Source organism: Gymnogyps californianus, chromosome 3 (assembly GCF_018139145.2).
Source record: "Gymnogyps californianus isolate 813 chromosome 3, ASM1813914v2, whole genome shotgun sequence".
NCBI classification, from domain to species: Eukaryota; Metazoa; Chordata; class Aves; order Accipitriformes; family Cathartidae; genus Gymnogyps; species Gymnogyps californianus.
Genome location: NC_059473.1, coordinates 65,902,188 through 65,922,194, shown reverse-complemented (window position 1 = coordinate 65,922,194; position 20,007 = coordinate 65,902,188).

The window sequence follows — 20,007 nt, the reverse complement described above, 5'->3', positions numbered from 1 at the left end:
CACGATACAAGAAACTGAGGAGAGTCTCAACAATTCAATTCCTATATCAATATTTCTTTAGGAGTACAATACTTAGTCTGTGAAAACAGCTACTGTTGTTTTGCAGGGCATTTAAAAGAAAGATCTTTATTTTTTCATAGTGAGCACTAAATCTGGAAAGGAATAAACAATGAATCACCTAGGCCAAATTACTTTCTTATGTCTGCAGAAAACACTGACAAAACTTTGGGGGTTTTTTTGAGAATGACTGTGAGACACATCGTAGCAAATTGTTCATTGATTTGATCTAATTTATTTCAGCTAAATCCTAAACTTGAGACCTAGACAGAAATGCAAATAGGGAACATGTATAAAAAGCACTTACAACATGCAAGAAAGTTCCTGTGAAAATGTGAATATTGAAGGTTCATTCTTCAGGCAGGACCGATGATTCCCCTGCGCCTGTTGTGCTAAAACTGCACCTTGAAGGTAATATATCTGACAGTTTTCTTCCCTGGCGAACCAGTTAAACTGAGCATTTTTGTAGGAAGAAGTAGCACTGGAGCTGAGGAGGGCTTGTGCTGGAACAGGAGATACTGCATAGGTGAGCAGGAGGCAACTTTTGTGTGCCAGTCTCAGTGCAGGGCAGATAGACAGGAGGCTCAAAGGGGAATATTGTCCCAAAAGGAAGAAGGGATTTAGGGACAGGGAGAAGGGGTGTTGGAAGAAAAAGGGCTTCTTGTGGTTCATGACATGGAAAAGTTCTGTTGTCTTGGCGTGGAAGAAGACTCTTGAAGAGAAAACGAGAAGAGCGGCAGAAAAATATGAAGGAACCAAGACAACTTTTTGTTTACCTTGTTTTGTATTTCAGCAGCTGGGGTAAAGCTGAGTTCCTCAGAGGAGAACATTAACTGAGCAAAGCAGCACAGGCCCTTGAAACAGAACAAAATGGCTGGAAGGAGAAAAAGACCCAGGCAAAGAATATCATTAGAGAGTTCAATGACAGCAAATTGAACTGGCCAAAGAACCTGGAAATTTTGCAATGTATTTTTTTCAAGGAATAGATATGTATAGTATTTATCAAAATAGAAAGTAGTAAGTTTTTGCACTGTTCTATGTAATTACCATTTTTCCAATACAATCAGCTACTTGAATGCTCACTTATTGAGAAGAGCAGAAAGGGTTTGAACAGAGCTTTCGATTAACACTTTATTATAAGAAGTGAGAGCTAAAAGGAAGAACTATGAAAATTCATACCAACAAAGGCCTTGCCTCACAGATCCACGAACGTTCTTCAGCCTTCAGATGGAAGAAAGCTAACTCAGATAAGATGTGTAAGTTCAAGTCAGAAAACTCTGCCCTCAGTGGGTCTAACTGTCAAAACTATCAAAGCAGCTTTTGTGGTGTGTATTAATTATTATTTCTGTCCTATCCAGGAGTCCAGCAAAGAATGAATGAAATCCCTGAAGATCAGCTCAGTAGTTGAGTTGTAGATTATTGTGGTCCTGTTTTTGACAAAAGAAGGTCAGGTCAGAGATTGACTGGTATGTTGACGGTTTATGTTGAGTTTAATACTATAAAATAAAAATATTTTGCTTTTGCACAGTCAAAAATAATGCTCCCAGGAAGAAGGCACAGAAAAATGTATGTGGTAATTCTATGCAAATGAAATATATTCCACAAGTTTTATTAAAATTATTGAAAAGAAACTAGAGGAAGCTTTTAAATCAGAGGGTTTTGTTTCTTGGGAACCAGAACAACTGTAATGGAAGCAGATGCTTACATGGCATACAGGATTTACCACTTAAAACATCCAAACAGCAATGCAGCAAAAGGCTTTCTGTATTCCTGGAATTATGAGATACACATGAGATGCTTTTAAAATGCTTAAATTAGTCAAAGACTTAGTCATACTGAGTGCAAAGAAATCTGTATGCTAGTTCATCTCTGCCTTCATTAAGTGTCTTAGATACTGTTAATCCTATTGTGCATTTTATTTCTACAGCACAATATGCTCATACTAGAGATATTGGACACCTTGCCTCAAATGTTTCATAATACGCAATTCCAGCAGATTTATGTGTGTGCTTACAGACAGATGCCATCACCTTTTATCCTGTGAGAAGGGGAAGTGCTAACTGTCATTATACCCTGTGTCATTTTGTAGCGGGCAGGAAAGACAATGGTATTGTTGAAATGTGGAGTTCAGAAACAATAGGAACTGGTTACGTGGTGTGCGTTGAAATTTTAAGTCTTCACACATCTCTAGTGGAATCCCCAGAAATACTCTCACTTTCCTTCAGCACAGTGACTGAGGGTATTGCACCAGGTGCAACACAGGATTTAGCAAGAAACTTCATTCTCTAAGTAATAATTGCCAAGTACGAGCCAGATGATACCTCAACTTAAATACCTTTTGAAAAGAAAAGCAAATCCTAGAATAATTTCTCATCTTTACTACAAATTCCAAACCCCGCAGTATATTTGGAAGACAACCAGACATAGCTAAGGGATGGAGAATTACACAGAAGCTGTGAAACGGCACTCCTCTCCCCCTGAATTAAAAACTGAATTAACAAATTGATTTTGTTACCCAAGGCAAGAAGCATACAGCGTGTACTGCAAATGCTTAGCTGCAGAGTGGAATTGAAATGCCACAGGGTTTTTCATCCTGGCAGGGAGGAGAGCTAGTACAAAGCTGGGAGGGGATAATTAAAACCCTTCAGTCCATTGTGTAATACCTGAAGAAGGAAGCATTTCTTAGGGGATATAGTGTATCAGTGGTTGCTATATATACCTACATATGTGTTTCACATATAAATATGTATGAGATGGCGGTTTTCTCACTGCTAGGATATAGTACAGAACGATTATTCACCTATTTACCCCAGGATAGCTGGGATCTTACTCATTTCTTGGTTTCATTTTTGTTTTATAAGAACAAAGTCTAAAGTAATTTGTTTGGGTTGCTTTCTGAAACCCCCAATTTAATTGATTTCTCCCTTCCATTACTAGAACAATAAGAGGTATCTTTTTTTAGCACTTGAACCTGAGAAAACCTTAGTTGTCCCAACCCCTCAGAATCACCCAGTGAGATCTTATCAAGCCTCTGGTTTTGTTTTCCTTGGTGCTTGGACTCACTAGAAGAAGGTTTTGAATAACAGCTCCATGTGTTTCTTCAAGAATGGGATATAGATAAAGAAATCCAGGAGTGACAAGTTTGCATTCAGTGAGATCAGAGTCACTGTAGGACCGAGTGGAAAAATGATGGCTAGGAAAATAAGGAGAGGAACAAGGAAGGTTAAAAGAGTTGTGCGAGACAGGCATTAACTTTTCTAATCCACTGAGAATGATGAGTGTATTTCCTGGATCTGTGTTCCCCCACCCACGTAGCCAGAAAATAAACTTCACAGATTAATTTCTAGGAGCGTGGAACGGTTTCCAAAGAACATTATTATCTGGGAAATAGATTCTCTTTTTCAAAGTACACATTCTGGCTGTACTAGACCTAAAGAACTTGTCTGGCAAGCACATGATTTTCTTTTACATTGGTATTGCAAGAATTAGTTCAAAGACTTATTTTTCTGTACTAGTTCTGTTTCTGTAGGCCCTGCAGGAAGATAGTTGTTGGCTGCTTTCCAGTATATTAATGGCAAAATAGCCTTTTCAGGAAAGTGAAATCAAGAGCTTTCTTCTCTCTCCCTGCTAGAATACTTGTCCTAAAGAAGAGGATATAACTTCAAAGGAAACTGAAATGCCCGATTGTAAGTAAATAAGGAAAACACAGATAAAACTGTAGCTGCTATAGCTCTTTGCTTAGCCTCTTCATCTCCCTGCAAAAGCAGTGGTTTTGTCTGCATTGTTTGTGACTTTTCAGTGGAAAAGAGTAGGAATTGTATTCTCTATTCTATTTTAATGTCAGCTGGCAATCACCTTCAGGACAGCATTTGTTAATTACTCTATGCACTTGAGAGCAGCAAATCTTTTTTCCATGCAGAAGACCTATACTGCATATTGTACTGCTGGATTTCCTGGATTTGTAGGGAAGTTGGTTTTCCAGATGGTATTTGTGAAAAGTTCTGAGCCGTAAGTACAAATGAATCAAGCAACACTGCAAAGAAGGGGAATAGCATAAAATCTTTCCTTTCTATTCAGAGAACCTATTTATTAGTGCTGACTGTATCATCGTTGTGCACGAGCAGTGTGGCAGGTGAGTATCACCGTCGTGCATGGATGAGTATATCACCATCGTGCTTTTTAGGCATGGATTTACTCTAGGGCCAGGAGCCTGTTGCCCATTTCCCCTCCCTTCTCCCGTACCGCTGCCACAGGAGCACTTGCTGCTCAGGTCATGTGAGGCTTGCACTGTTTCTACCTAACACTGCTTGCAGCTGCATGCAGCCTTTCATGTCTACTTCGCTTGGAGTTGTGGGTCTGCTGGGAAGGAAATCTAGCCACGAGACACTTTAAGTAGCAGTTTGATCTTTGTCCGTGAGATCGACTCAATTTAGACACGTATCGTTGAGAGGTCAGATCTGGACTGGAATATGTTAAGGGCTGTCAGAACATTGTAAGCGGGAAAGGCAGACATTGCAACCACCAAGGGTTTGATTCCAGCAGAGAGTCTTGTAAATGGGGATGTTTAATAGACCGTGGAGAAGTTAAAAGGAAGGATTAGACAACTGGTGGGGTCAAGTGCACTTAAGTAATCATAAATGCATAGGGTGGTGCTGTAATTAAAAATGCTCCTGCACTCACTCGGTTGGCCTCGGCGTCGGAGACATGCCTAGTACAGGCATAACTTCGGTTCCAGGGGGCTTCTGTAATTGGTCCAAATCACATGAAAGCTTTAAAACTTATACATAGGGTTAAACTTAAAAAGACAGGGTAGGAGAAAATACCCTAATTATTCAGACTCTTGAATAAACAAATTTAACCACTCTGTACTCTGAAGTGAAAGTATTTGTGATGATAGCTGTCTGGAAAGCAAAACTTGGCAAAAAAAAGTTTCAATTCTTATTTTACCATGTTCAAAAGAGACTGGTTTTTAATGTGTATTTTTATTAAACATGTTACCTGAAGAGCCTTGATAATGTTTATCAGAAACACTTTGATACTAAATGTCTGTAAAAAGCATAAGCAACTTTTGTTTTTTAAAATAAAAAAGCATTTTTATTGAAAAAAAATGTTTCTCTTGACTATTTTTACTGTCTCTAGCAAACACACAAGAGTTATTCAACTCCATTAAATGCTTAGAATAATATTTCCAATGCACACTTTGCTTGTTAAGTTAATGGAGTGTTTTCTTACACACCAGGCCAGAATCACATGATGAAATTCGAACTGATTGCCTTAGGCTTTCATTCTCTTTGATTACTTATTTGGGTCAGGCATTTAGAAAGAAGATAAATCTAATATAAAAAATATTGACCTTCTCCTTGAAAACACATTTTTAAACAACTATGAGAACTGCTGCTCTGTGCTTTGTGATGTGCTTCTTGCTAAGTTTAAGTTCAGATTTACTTATATTTTTTAAGGGACAGGAAGTTGACAAATGCCCTCCTCACAGCAGTGATGGAGATGTATGAGCCTGAGGTCTGTAAATGCTGGAGAGAAAGAAGAGGCAGGAAAGGGCTGCCTGCTAATAAAAGGATTATTCAGAATATGATACTTATGTGACCCAAAATAGCACTTCTGTTTCTCTCATATTATATTTCTTGTATTTGGCATTCAAAAATTCAGCTGGGAACCTGGCTTCATAAAAACCCTTTTTACATGAAAAGAGAAGTGACCTTTCTTCCTTAAATGTCCTGGCCTCTCTTGCTCCTTACACAAATTTCAGCCATGTGGAGTGGAAGAAAGTAGCTTATCCTGCCACCCTAACAAAGGTTTTCAGGAAACTGAAGTTAGGACTGGATCGGGAGTTCAAGTGGAAACTGGTGGAGCTACAGTGGAGCCTGTTTAGCAGCGATAAAACTGATGAAGGTTAACTAACATTGTAGTATTAAGAATTTTGTAATACACTTTTTTTTAATACTTTTTTATACCAAAGGCAAAAGTCAAAATCACTAATAACAGAGACTGCCTTGGACCACAAGTGAAATGCCTCGCAAGAACAGCAGGGAGGATTGCAGAGGGAGATGGTGGAGTTGCCCTCCCAGAGTCTTTGCAGGCAGCATCTTCAGGTGTTTTGGACAAATACCTGTTAGGCCATCAGTCTAGAGAGAAAGAGGAGGTGGTGCAGGTTTGATAACGCTTGATAACTCGTTTGCCAGATGTCAGTAGTGACATTTTAGGTGGTTTAGCATGAAGCTCTCAGGTGATTTGTGAAAATCCAGAATCCTGCCTTCCTGCATGGATAATGAAGACCCATATTTCTTGCCAGTATAATGTGCAGAAAGCATTTGTTCCTATATTCTGTCCCTGAAGGGCATACATTCTCTTAGTACCATACATTTTGAGATTAGGCAAAGCATGAAAGCAAAATCATAAGGAGCTGTATTTTTGCCTGGTTCTTAGGAAGATAATAGGCAGTCTCACAGGGGATAAAAGTAAGCTGCTTTGTTACTTATTTTCTTAACATTATTTTTTGTGTTTTGCCCATTCTGAACAGTGCAGGCAGGGAAACAGAAAACTGCCTTTCCTCTTAAATTATTTCACATGCCACTGAGAGCACATCCCCTGTGCCTTTTCAGTCCTACAGAAACACTTCTGAGTTTGTACAGCACCAAGCACAGCAAGGCCTTGCTCCATGACGATAATTTTGGGCAAATAGTTCACAGTAGTGATTTGCTGTGCAAAAGCAGATCCATTCTCCACCAGTGATGCCCTGTTCCCTGCTGGGAGGAAGCTGGCAGGCTGCTCTGTGCCCAGTGGGCATGGTCGGGGTGAGCCTATGCAAGGACCCTCCGGCTGGAGCCTCGGGCTGAACTGCCTCCCTTCTTGCAGACGGATGCTACCAAAGACGCCCGGCCCGGGCAGCGGGGAAGGCTGGAGCTGCTGGCCTTGCCAGTGGGGCCGAACCCTCTCCTCGCAAGCGGTAAAGCTGCTGCTTCACCCCACACGCTGCCGCAGAGTGGGTGCCGGAGGCTGGTCTGACCACAGTGCCATGCCAGGCCGCAAGCGCTGGCAGCTGGAGGCAGTCTGCCAGGGAAAGACGGTGCATCGTGAGGCCTCAAGGCAAGCACTCAGGCAACGGTTAAAATGGCTGGACAGCTTGCCCTCTAGAAAACAGGGGTTTTTTCCATAGTCACTTCCCAGTCTTGGATATGCCGTCTCTAGTTACTGGAGGGATTCAGAGCTGGCACAGGCGGCCTCTTAAGTATTAGGCTGCCCTGTGTGCTTGGCACCAAATTCAGACAATTTTGAGAACAGTTCAGATCTTCTGGAGTTTTTTTTTTTTTGTTTTGGATTGGGGTTTTTTTGGTATTTCTTTCCATAAGAAAGCAGTTCTATTTTTAGGACTTGGCCCAAGTTGTTGAACCCAGCGGTTTGAGTTTTACTGTTGTTGTTTTTCCTCTCTTCAATCAAAATGAAGTGGTTCTGGCTGATCCGAGCTGAGCAATGCTGCTGCTTCTCTTAAAGTTACACTCGAGGAGATTTTGTGAGTGCATGGGTGCATATGTGTGCGTGGAAAGTTTCTCTCAATTTCCTGGAATAAAAGGGGTCTTTGCTTCCTCCAAATCTATACTCCATGCTTGTAAACGTCTCTATTAAGACTGGTTTTGTGGAACATTGTTAAGGGAGGCCGGCCTAAAATACGTCATTAAAGTGAATTTTATATTTGAAGCTCATCTCCCCAGTCTCTTCTGTTTTCTTTCTTGCTGCAGCTGTATACCATTGTGTTTCAATGTATAATGTTTGTCTTCAGCCCCTATAGATACTAGAACACCCCGGTTTTATCACCTGTGGAAAATCAGACAGCAGAACAAATGGATAACCAGAGCAGTGATTGAAGCCAAGTATCCTTATCCCCTCTCTCCTTTGGCTACAGTGGATATGTAGACCCTGCACTCCCAAGTTAGCTTCTGGATGAAAGGGAATATTGCTTCCTCTGCATGGTGCTATGCTTCAGCTAATTAGATTTTTTAGCTATGCTGCTTCCAGGGCCCAAGGGATTAAGGTTAACATGGAGAGCTACTGCTCTTCATCCTCTGCACACAGTGTTTAAATTGCCACTTGCTCTCCCTTTGTCCAAAAGCATCTGTCCTTCTGTTGCACAGGGTGTCTGAGCGTGCGGGAGGGCACATGCCTGTTACTGGCTGGTTTGGGAGTTTTCCAAAGATATAGGGAAAGGCAGCGCCCATTTCTCCCAATTTTGAAGGACCAAGGTGAGTAGCAGTCAGCCACTTCCCATGTAACTGCAAATGTCGACCAGGCCACTGTAGGCTGTCCTGAGGTCATTTCTGCAAAGCATGGCTGCACACCTCTGCTCTGTGTTGTAGTTTAGGCTGTTTTCCTACAGGCTGGGACTTTGGTTCGAGGAGAGGAAGGCGCCTTCCAGTAACTCTGAGTACAAGCGAGCCATTGAGGACAGAGTTAAAACCTGTGCCTGTCCTCATGGTTTCCCTGTTTGCTAGCCGGAGAGGCTCTCTACTCAGTCTCAGCAGCACACAGCGTGGATGCGATTCCCCGTAGCCACCCCCTGCACAGTGCCTGGTAGTAGGAGCCCAGCATCGCAGGGCTGGGTGCTGGCTTTCTAAACACCAGGCATCCCCGCGGTGCCGCCTCTGAATCGCTTTCTGGATGTAGACTTTTGCTCTTACTGATGAGTATAGACTTAAGGCCTTCCTTCCAGGACTTAAGGGCATCCAAAAGATCCTAGGCTATTTTTTTAAAAATTTGAGTGCTCTCATCAAAACCATAGCAAATTGCCAAACCAATTTCAATAGTTTCCAAGTGTAAGTCTAGGCCCAGGTCTTAAATCCTATCGAAAAAAAGGCATTCGTATGGAGTTTAGCATTTCCTGGGTCAGAAGTATCCCAGGTTCTTTCTGCCTCTGGCCCTGGCTTCCAGAAGTTCAGAAATGTGTGAAGCTCAAAACAAACCTTGTTTTTCCTTGATTTCCATTTTGCTTTCCTTAGACAGTTATGGCATCTTTTTCTTTTATCAGCTTGAAATTAATAGACATTCAAGAAACATTCCTTCTGTTGTATTTGTTTTTTTTTTCCACTCTAACTTTCCTGCCGACACTAACAATGCAATGTTCACCTAGCAAAGAAACTTAGCTGATTATATGCTAAAAAGTACATTTTTCAAAGGAGCGGAGGTGTTCGCTTCAGTTTCCTAGGCAAATTCTCATACAAGTAATTACATTCTGCCTACTGCATTCCTGTGCCGCTTCAATTGGATATGGTGTTCTTCCTCAGTTTGTGCCCTACACTTTTGCATAGCATTATTGAGTACTGTTACATATTTTTTGTCCACCATCCCAGCAGTGACTTCATTATAGAGGCAGTGATTAAAGTAAACCACAGGATAAGTAAAAATTAGTAGCATATTCTTGTGGTATTTACCATCAGAAATACTTGTTAGTCCAAAACTTTCAGAGTAAGACATGTTTTTAACGGTGACTAGGTAGTACAATAACTTGTGACATAAATCAGCAACACAATTAGCTATGGTTGCTTTCAAATGAGGAATGTTTGATGGTGACTTTGGTACAGCAATGTAAGAGGATCACTGTGGGCCACCGGTACTGATACCTTCAAACTGTGACCACTGTTTTACAAGAGAAGCTGACAAGTTATGTTGGTGGATGAATTAGAGTGTGTTTGCTGTAAGCAGAGGAAGAAAATGATCAGGACCATCCAGCCCACAGCAAAAATCTGGAGGGGGGAAATGAGGGCTGCTCCCTTGGTGTGTTCACAGTAGGTATGAGCTGTTCAGGTATGAGTTGAAACAGCCTGGTACATGACTGCTAGCTAATTCCAGGGAACTTTTCCACTACTCCCTGATAATCACAGCATTTCACAGCTCCCTGCCAGAAGTAAGAGTCTTTTTTTCCCCACATTTCAGCGCATTCATTCAGTAATGGCAGAATTGGGACCTGTGAAGCTAGTGCTAATTTTAGCTTTTCTTTAATTTCACCATGTTGCAGAAAAAAATATCCCTTAATTTGCATAGTCCTTTTCCTGGCAACTCTAAGCCTTTAACACATTCAGTGTAGTGAACCAAAGCCACTGCTACTTGCTTCCCCTGAAATTATACCAGTTTATTTGATTTCACCCACCCAGACTATTATACCCTGGAAGCTAGCTCTGTATGTCACAGGGAGGGATGCCAGACCTGGTGATCATGTAGATGCTCTTGGGTCAAGGCTAGGGCTGTGCTGCCTTCCAGGACCACCGGCTGGCCGGCTGCAGGCAGGCTGAGGTCAGTGCGGACCTGGGGAAAGCCACCCTCCAAAACCTGAAGTGTCATAACTTGGTGACCAAACCACACCAAATTCCTGTCTTGGAGAAAGAGGAGAGTTTTTGTGGGAAGAGAAGGAAGGCAAGGCAAGGCATGGCAAGGCAAGAACATTTTATTCTGGGGGCTGTAGTTATGGAGGAACTGCTGAATATGTCAAGAATTTACAGCCCAGATGCAGGAAATTCAGCTAAACAAATCTAAATGTGACCTGACACAGATGGTGGAAAACTAAAATAATGAAGTATCTGACCTTATTCTGTGTGTTTCCTGTAGTGGAAATTTCTTTGGTAGCTCTGAAACGCAGTGGGCTGTTGTCACTCCGTTGAGCAGTAATGGCACGACTGGGAAGCAGTGGAAAAACTCACATTGAAGTGGTAACTGTAGCCTTTGATCTTGTCTTTATTCCCCCACAAGTCTTCAGGTTTGTTTAATAGCTGGCTTGTTTTGTTTGATATCTGATGACATTATGTGCCCAGATTTATGTTTCATTGATGTAAATGGTTATTGTTGCTCCATGCCAGCAAAGAAACAGCGGCAGCCATGGGCCTGCACTTCCATAACAGAGTTGGGCGAGGGAGGAAGGTGAGGGTGCCTTTCGGGTAGCGGAAGGAAGGGACCCCAAGTCTGAATCATCCAAACTTTTAAAAGGAAACAGAATTTTGATGGGTTTTGACTAAAAGACTTAATTGCCTCTAAATATTAACGTCTGCTTGCTACCAGTTCAGCTGCCAGATGGTGGATGCTTACAGATACTCCAGCCCTGCTGATTATTTTCCTTTCTTCTTCTTCTTCTTCTTCTTCTTCTTCTTTCTTCTTCTTCTTCTTCTTCTTCTTTTTTTTTTTTCCCTGAAGGAGATGCCAGAGCTCATATTGGCCTTCTCAGCACACTAAGGGCTTCAAAAACCAACCTGAGCAACAGTTTTTGAACACAGAACCATAATACAGAATATTTTCCTTAAGTGCATATTCAATTCAGAAATGTTTATGACTTTTTTGCTTAATCTATTCTATTTACACATATTATCTATTCTGCTCCTTTGAACTGAGCAGAACACATGTTCTGCTACTTGGAATATTTTCATGTATGTAGATAAAGCAGGAAAAACCAGGAAAAAAATCATAAAGAAATTTTTTTTGTTTGTTTTCTTGAGTTGCACCATAACTCTTACATAGCAAACATTCTGAGTTTGTAAAGTTGCTAAGCTTCATCTATGTATCCCCAGTTTTTTAGTATTCCTTGAAAGATGTTTGCACTAATGGATTTCACAATTGCATTGCTTTACAACTGCTTCATGTCTCATAAAGCAAATGTCTTTTCCATTTTTCTCAGTTGGGAGCTGTGGATTGTAGAAATGTCCCTTAACTACCATTGTCTCTCACTTGACAAACACCTGGAAAGCGATACTATTTGTTTTGTGAAGGAAGGTTGTTTCTACCAAGAAGCCAAGGAATAGCTCTCATTTTTTGTTGTTGTTTTTGCATTTAGTGCTGCTGAGAAGAACATTTACTTTTTTGGGGACCAAAAGTGTAAGTACTGTTTTGTCCTTTTTAATGCTTATTTTTTCCTGGTGAGCTTGGCCTCTTTTGGTTTGGTTTTATGTTTATATGCATACAGATGGATGCTGGTAATCTCTCGTGAGATTTGAATTCAAGCAGGACTAAGTCCTGTACTCTACAAGTTTTTTGGTTTCCTTTTGAGAGGAAACCTCTGAAAATGAGGTCTTTAGACCCTCACCACGCCTCTGAAAGCCCCTGGGGCTGTGGAGCCCACGGGCACTGCCCGGTGCATCAGACCAGGAGGTTCCTCATTCTCTTGATGTTGCACCAGGAGTGGAAATGTCAATAAAGGTGCGTGTAGAAACTAGTAGAATAGGCAGTGGTTTCACAGAAGCACATGACTTAAATCTGTAAAGACCCCATTCCTACAAGGAGACAGTGGTGGTGTGATCACTGGTGTGATTAGCAGAAAGAAGCACAAAGCTGTTCCCCCAGTAACACCAGTAGAAGCCCAAAGTTATAGCACTAGCTGGTCAGAGGGCATGAACCTTGTGCCACTGCAGTGGGAGAGGATACTGGGTTGTTGGCTGGCACTCACAGGGTGCCGGGAACATCCCCGGCTCTGTTGTGGCTGTCATGGCTTGATGCCAGGCCTGGTGAGGGGACATGGGGAGGTCGGAGAGTGAGGGGAGATGCTGAGGCAGGACTTCTGGGGGCAACTGGCCAGCCCTGCCAGGATAAGAGCCTCTACTGCATGCTTCACCCTCTGACAGTACTACAACATGGGGGCAAAGGAAAATAAAAACGTAGCTACTTTATCAGCAAAGAATTGAGAACCACTTGACTGGCACTTGAGAAGGGGGAGAGAGAAAGTGGGAGAGAAGTATCTTAAGAAGTGACATCTGTGAATATTTTTTCTGTCAGTGTAACATTTCCTCTTTTGAGAGAGAAAATGTCAAACCCACAGGTTTCAGGAGCAAAGGAAAAGGCCACTCTTGGTTTCCTGGTCAGGCTTGGTTCTCTCGTTCTGCACGTCCTCTCTACTCAGCCTCCGGTCACCCTGCCAAGAGCCAGGAAGGGCAGAGCATGGCGAACAGGCCTGGTTTCCTCCCGTGACGGCTTGTCTTCTTCGTGCTTGCCTGGTGTGTGGCTGTTGCTTATGCCTGCTGAAGTGCTCCTCATGTTTTTATAGAATGATAGAATAGTTTGGGTTGGAAGGGACTTTTAGAAGTCGTCTAGTCCAACGCCCCTGCAATGAGCAGGGACATCTTCAACTAGATCAGGTTGCTCAGAGCTCCATTCAACCTGACCTTGAATGTTTCCAGGGATGGGGCACCTACCATCTCTCTGGGCAACTTGTTCCAGTGTTTCACCACCCTCATCGTAAAAAATTTCTTCCTCATATCTAGTCTGAATCTACCCTCTTTTAGTTCAAAACCATTACCCCTTGTCTTATCGCAACAGGCCCTACTAAAAAGTCTGTCCTCATCTTTCTTATAAGTCCCCTTTAATTATTGAAAGGCTGCAGTAAGGTCTCCCTGGAGCCTTCTCTTCTCCAGGCTAAACAATCCCAGCTCTCTCTGCCTTTCCTCATAGGAAAGGTGTTCCATCCCTCTGATCATTTTTGTGGCCCTCCTCTGGATCCGCTCCAACAGGTCCACGTCTTTCCTGTGCTGAGGGCTCCAGAGCTGGATGCAACACGCCAGGTATGGTCTCACCAGAGCAGAGTAGAGGGGGAGAATCACCTCTCTCGACCTGCTGGCCCTGCTGCCATTTGTTTGGCAGCAATGGGCATTTCCCCTTTGTACAAAGAGGGGAAAGATTCACTTGAAATTTTGGAAAAAAGTAACAATTTAATCTAATAAATAAGGGGCCTGCAGCTGACTGAGAGATTCCCTTGCCCTGCTAGTCTCCCTCCCTGCCACTCGTACACTGCTGAGCCCACCGTTTAATCACCTGCAGGGGAGGGAGAGAAAGAGAATGCATGGGGTGAGCTTGGCTAATACCACAAAAGAAAAAATTCTCTGTGCTCCACCAAAAAAGGGATAAGAAAGCGATGGCTCCTATGACTGGAGTGTTGGAATGGAAGGATACAGGCTTTTTAGGAAGGACAGGCAGGGGAGACAAGGAAGGGGTGTCACCCTCTATGTCACTGACCAGCTGGAGTGCATGGAGCTCTGCCTGGGGATGGATGAGGAGCCGACTGAGAGCTTATGGGTCAGGATTAAAGGAAGGGCAGGGACAGGTGACATGATAGTGGGGGTCTGCTACAGGCCACCAGACCTGGAAGACTGAGCGGATGAGGCCCTCTATAGACAGACAGGAGCAACCTCACGTTCACAAGCCCTGGTCTTCATGGGGAACTTCAACCACCCTGGTATCTGTTGGAGGGACAACATGGCAGGGCATAAGCAATCCAGGAGGTTCCTGGAGTGCGTTGATGCCAACTTCCTTCTCCGTGTGACAGAGGAGTCAACGAGGAGAGGTGCTATGCTGGACCTTGTTCTCACCAACAAGGAGGGGCTGGTGGGGAATGTGAAGCTCAAGGGCAGCCTTGGCTGCAGTGACCATGAAATGGTGGAGCTCAAGATCCTTAGGGCAGCGAGGAGGGTGCACAGCAAGCTCGCTACCCTGGACTTCAGGAGAGCAGACTTTGGCCTCTTCAGGGATCTGCTTGGTAGAGGACCATGGGATAAAGCCCTGGAGGGAAGAGGGGCCCAAGAAAGCTGGTTAATATTCAAGGATCACCTCCTCCAAGCTCAGGAGCGATGCATCCCAACAAAGAGGAAGTCAGGCAAAAATGCCAGGAGGCCTGCATGGATGAACAAGGAGCTCCTGGACAAACTCCAACACAAAAGGGAAGCCTACAGAGGGTGGAAGCAAGGACAGGTAGCCTGGGAGGAATACAGAGAAATTGTCTGAGCAGCCAGGGATCAGGTTAGGAAAGCCAAAGCCCTGATAGAATTAAATCTGGCCAGGGACATCAAGGGCAACAAGAAAAGCTTCTATAGGTACATTGGTGACAAAAGGAAGACCAGGGAAAATGTGGGCCCTCTCTGGAAGGAAACGGGAGACCTGGTTACCCAGGACATGGAGAAGGCTGAGGTACTCAATGACTTTTTTGCCTCAGTCTTCACCAGCAAGTGCTCCAGCCACACCACCCAAGACGCAGAAGGCAAAGGCAGGGACTGGGAGAATGAAGAACCACCCACCGTAGGAGAAGATCAGATTCGAGACCACCTAAGGAACCTGAAGGTGCACAAGTCCATGGGACCTGATGAGATGCATCTGCGGGTCCTGAGGGAACTGGCGGATGAAGTGGCTAAGCCACTATCCACCATATTTGAGACGTCGTAACAGTCTGGGGAAGTTCCCACTGACTGGAAAAGGGGAAACATAAGCCCCATTTTTAAAAAGGGTAAAAAGGAAGACCTGGGGAACTACAGGCCAGTCAGTCTCACCTCTCTGCCCAGCAAGATCATGGAGCAGATCCTCCTGGAAACTATGCTAAGGCCCATGGAAAATCAGAAGGTGACTGGTGACAGCCACCATGGCTTCACTAAGGGCAAATCGTGCCTGACAAATTTGGTGGCCTTTTACGACACGGTTACAGTGTTGGTGGATAAGGGAAGAGCAACGGACGTCATCTGCCTGGACTTGTGCAAAGCATTTGACGCTGTCCCACACGACATCCTTGTCTCTAAATTGGAGAGACATGGATTTGACCGATGGACCACTTGGTGGATAAGGAATTGGCTGGATGGTCGCACTCAAAGTGTTGCGGTCAATGGCTCAATGTCCAAGTGGAGAGCAGTGATGAGTGGTGTTCCTCAGGGGTCAGTATTGGGACCAGCGCTGTTTAACATCTTTGTCAGCCACATGGACAGTGGGATTGAGCACACCCTCAGCAAGTTTGCCGACGACACCAAGCTGTGTGGCAGTCAACACGCTGGAGGGAAGGGATGCCATCCAGAGGGACCTTGACAGGCTTGAGAGGTGGGCCCATGTGAACCTCATGAAGTTCAACAAGGCCAAGTGCAAGGTCCTGCACATGGGTTGGGGCAATCCCAGGCACAAATACAGGCTGGGCAATGAGTGGATTGAGAGCAGCCCTGAGGATAACGACTTGGGGGTGTTGGTTGACGAGAAGCTCAACATGACCCGGCAATGTGAGTTTGCAGCCCAGAAAGCCAGTCACATCCTGGGCTGCATCAAAAGAAGTGTGACCAGCAGGTCGAGGGAGGTGATTCTGCCCCTCTACTCCGCTCTTGTGAGACCTCACCTGGAGTACTGCATTCAGCTCTGGGGCCCCCAACATAAGAAGGACATGGACCTGTTGGAGAGAGTCCAGAGGAGGGCCACGAAGATGATCAGAGGGCTGGAGCATGTCCCCTATGAAGACAGGCTGAGAGAGTTGGGGTTGTTCAGCCTGGAGAAGAGAAGGCACTGGGGAGACCTTATGGCAGCCTTCCAGTACCCAAAGGGGGCCTACAAGAAAGCTGGAGAGGGACTTTTTACAAGGGCATGTAGTGACAGGACAAGGGCTAACAGTTTTAAACTGAAAGAGGGTAGATTTAGATTAGATGTAAGGAAGAAGTTCTTTACTGTGAGGGTGGTGAGGCACTGGAACAGGTTGCCCAGAGAGGTTGTGGATGCCCCCTCCCTGGAAGTGTTCAAGGCCAGGTTGGATGGGGCTTTGAGCAACCTGGTCTAGTGGAAGGTGTCCCTGCCCATGGGAGGGGGGTTGGAACTAGATGACCTTTAAGATCCCTTCCAACCCAAACCATTCTATGATTCCATGATCTATAAAGAAAGAAAAGCCCATACAGTAAGGCATGTTTTTTCTTGTACTACATTATAAAGGAGAATCTAGATACGCTTTAAATCTAAACCAAATAAGGGATCTGATTCTTAATGTAATTAAACTCTTTGAACAGATTAGAGACACCCAGAGCATCAGGGCACTGCGTGCAACACCAATAGCTTGGTCATTCTTCTGGCATCAATGGGGATCTGTAAGGATTTGGCCTGGACACGCTCTATTACATGGTATCCTAAGAGCTGGTGCTCAACTGACATCTGGGTGCACACGAAGGTTTCAGAAGAAGCGGTCTGTCTGCATACACATGTGGCTAACTGGATGCAGCTATGTGGCCATTGGCTCAGTGGTGACCCTGAAGCTCTGCAATGGTGCCCTTGCATTAGGCTTAGCTTTCAAGAGCTCATTTGACTGCCAGGTGTCACAGCACATGGGAGATGCAAGGCCAGCCCACTCTGCTCACAGGGGAGGTGCTAAGTACCATTGCTACATGGATTTTCTCAAAGCAAGAGGAGTCTTCTCCTGGCCCAACAAACCTGCTGTAGGACAATACCCCAATATCATTGCACAAAGTTGCTATTGTATAGGCAGATCAAGACCATAGCCTCCTTGTGCTTTGCTGAGGTCTGAGCTTTTCAGTGCACGTCAGCCATCAGTTGCCTTCTGGCTCCCCTTTGACAGACATTTAGAGACATGTCTTGTAGTGGAGCCATTTTTCGAAGAGATTATTCTCCTCAAATACACCTCACTACAGTCTAAAAACGCAGATGAGCCAAGGTTTTGTGAGAAGTACTGACTATCAGATGAGACCTGAGAAAGTGAATTGACCTGATAACAGAATGAAAATCTTGTTTTTTAAAAAACATCAGTTTACAAAATGGAGACCGGGGGGCAGGGAGGGAGGGGAGAATTAAGTTTAGCACTTAATTCCTCCACGCTCAACAGCCTCATTTACAGGAAGAATACAACAAATCTCTTGTTTTTGCAGCACAAGGCCTTTATACAGGTAAACATGTTGAGAATGTTGCCTGTAGTGTTTGCCCAGCTAGACCATAAAGAATTCCTGTGAGCCGGGGGGAGCTAGTGCCATTGCACAGCCCCGGCGAGTTCTGCTTTCCTCCTGCCTCCATCTGCCCCAGTGCCAGGGAGGGAGACCGCTGGAGTCGTACTATTCCTGTGAAGCCATCCAGCACGTTTATTCTGAGTACAGACGCAGTGGTCTTCCATTTTGCAATTACAGAAACAAGAATATCCTGTCGAGCTTCCTCGCTTTCCTCCCTTCCCCACTGCCACCGCTTGGTATGGCTGTAGGGAATATAAATGGAACAGGAAATTTGACCGCGTCCAGGATCAATGTCATTAAAGACACGTCTTGTTTTAAAATCTAATTTTATATAACTGCTCTGTTATATAATATGCTTTTGTTTGTCGTCTTGATTTTTATCGAGGTAGTGTACATTCCCCTGGACCTTCTCATGAAGGAATGTTTATACCTGTGGGCAAGCGCTAATGGCAGTGAAAGGCTTGCATTCATGGGAACAGCATTTAGCAATTCATGGTTGCCAAGGTAAGCAGCAAAGGCATGCCCTCTGCCACTCCACTGCCTCTAAAAGAAACAGTCTCTAAGGTAACAGGCTAGCACCCCTTGAGGCCAAAAATCTTTAGCTTTTTAGACAGAAAAACACATTAAATAATACCAAGAAAAGCATTTTTTTGTCCAGGCATTTTTTCTCCACAACAGAAAAGGGGCTCAAAGTGTTCTATTTTTGGTTCTGCACAGGAATTTAATTCAGATGCTGCCCAGTGCATTGTGCACTCAACACCCCTTTGACAGTTTAGTTTCAGGGGCACATAGGACTAATGAGCCAAGGCATGACTGCAGTTGGAGGCTGGCGTCTCCCAGGCCTGTGACTGTTGTTCAAGTGAATAGGCAATTTCCCTGATTAGCTTGGAATTTGCAGCATTATCTGGATGGTTATTTGGCATGAGCCCTTTTTCCAGGATCACAATCAATGTGGGAGATTGAGTCACCTGAAGAAAAGGTCTGCAGAGGCAGCACTTGCTAGATCCTGCTTGTGATGGGACAGGCAAATGGGCTTCTCTTCTTGATTTCATTTTGCTCTGCAGCCACTTGCCAACCTCTTCTATCTTACTGTAGCAAAGGGGAGAAGTAGGTGAGTCATCACATTTTTGCAGTGCAAGATTTTAATTAGGAGAAGAAACAAACAGTAGAGGGCTGTTTTTAAAACTGAATTCTAACAAAAAGTAAAATGGAACAGCTGGATCACCTTTCTGCTAATGTTGGTGCTTCAGAGACCCACTGCATGCAGAAGACAACTTGTCTATGTCATCTGCAGGACATTCATATGACTCTAACACCAGTACAGTTTGCTGGATGTGGGGAAAAGCAAAAGAAGTATTTTCTGGAATATTTTTTTTCTAAATGACTCAAGCTATTACAATTGCTTGACAATTATAAAGTGACAATTCAGGGACTGTAACTGAGTAATACAGGACCTCCTGGTTGTAATATGTCTTTTTACATCTGGTGCAGTTCCTGCAGTTCCTGGAATTGTAACAAAGGTCTTAGAGCTCTTCATGAGAGGGGATATGCCTCCTGGAACCCTTTTGCAACTTGTTCAACAGACTTGATGCTGACATTAATATGTTTTTACTCTGAATAGAGGAGTAAATACTGATAATCAGACCTTGATCTTCAGGTGTGCAACACATGCCTCACATTTCAATGAGTCTTTGGGAATAAACCTCATGTTATTGAGCTGACTTATAACAGTGCAGGGGGGATAACGATTTGCCTACTTTCAGTCTGACAGAAAGGATACTGCCCTGATTGCATTCAAAGAAAGGACATACATCACTGACAATTCACTTCTCTGTTTACGTTCACTTCATGTTCTACAGACTAAAGTAATTGTGGAGTAACTATGGACTTTCTAATGGTTCGAAGCATACTGACACAAAGAACATTAAACAAGGAAATGAATTAGTTACATCATCCACCCAAGAAAACACCCACAATGTGACAATTTGTTATTATGCAAAAGATGCAAAGTCAAGGGCAAGCTAGGAAGTATCCAGACACTCTTTTTAAGTTCAGCACCTTGTCATGTCCACATTTTGATGCAGCAGACATTCACATGCTGTTATGCAAGAGAAGTCCTGCTCCATTTGAAACACAGATTGGCTGGGGCTTACTAAATAAGAAGCAATTTGGTATTTGTTCATTACACATCTTGCTCTTTATTCACATCTCAGATGCACAAATGGACTTAAATTTC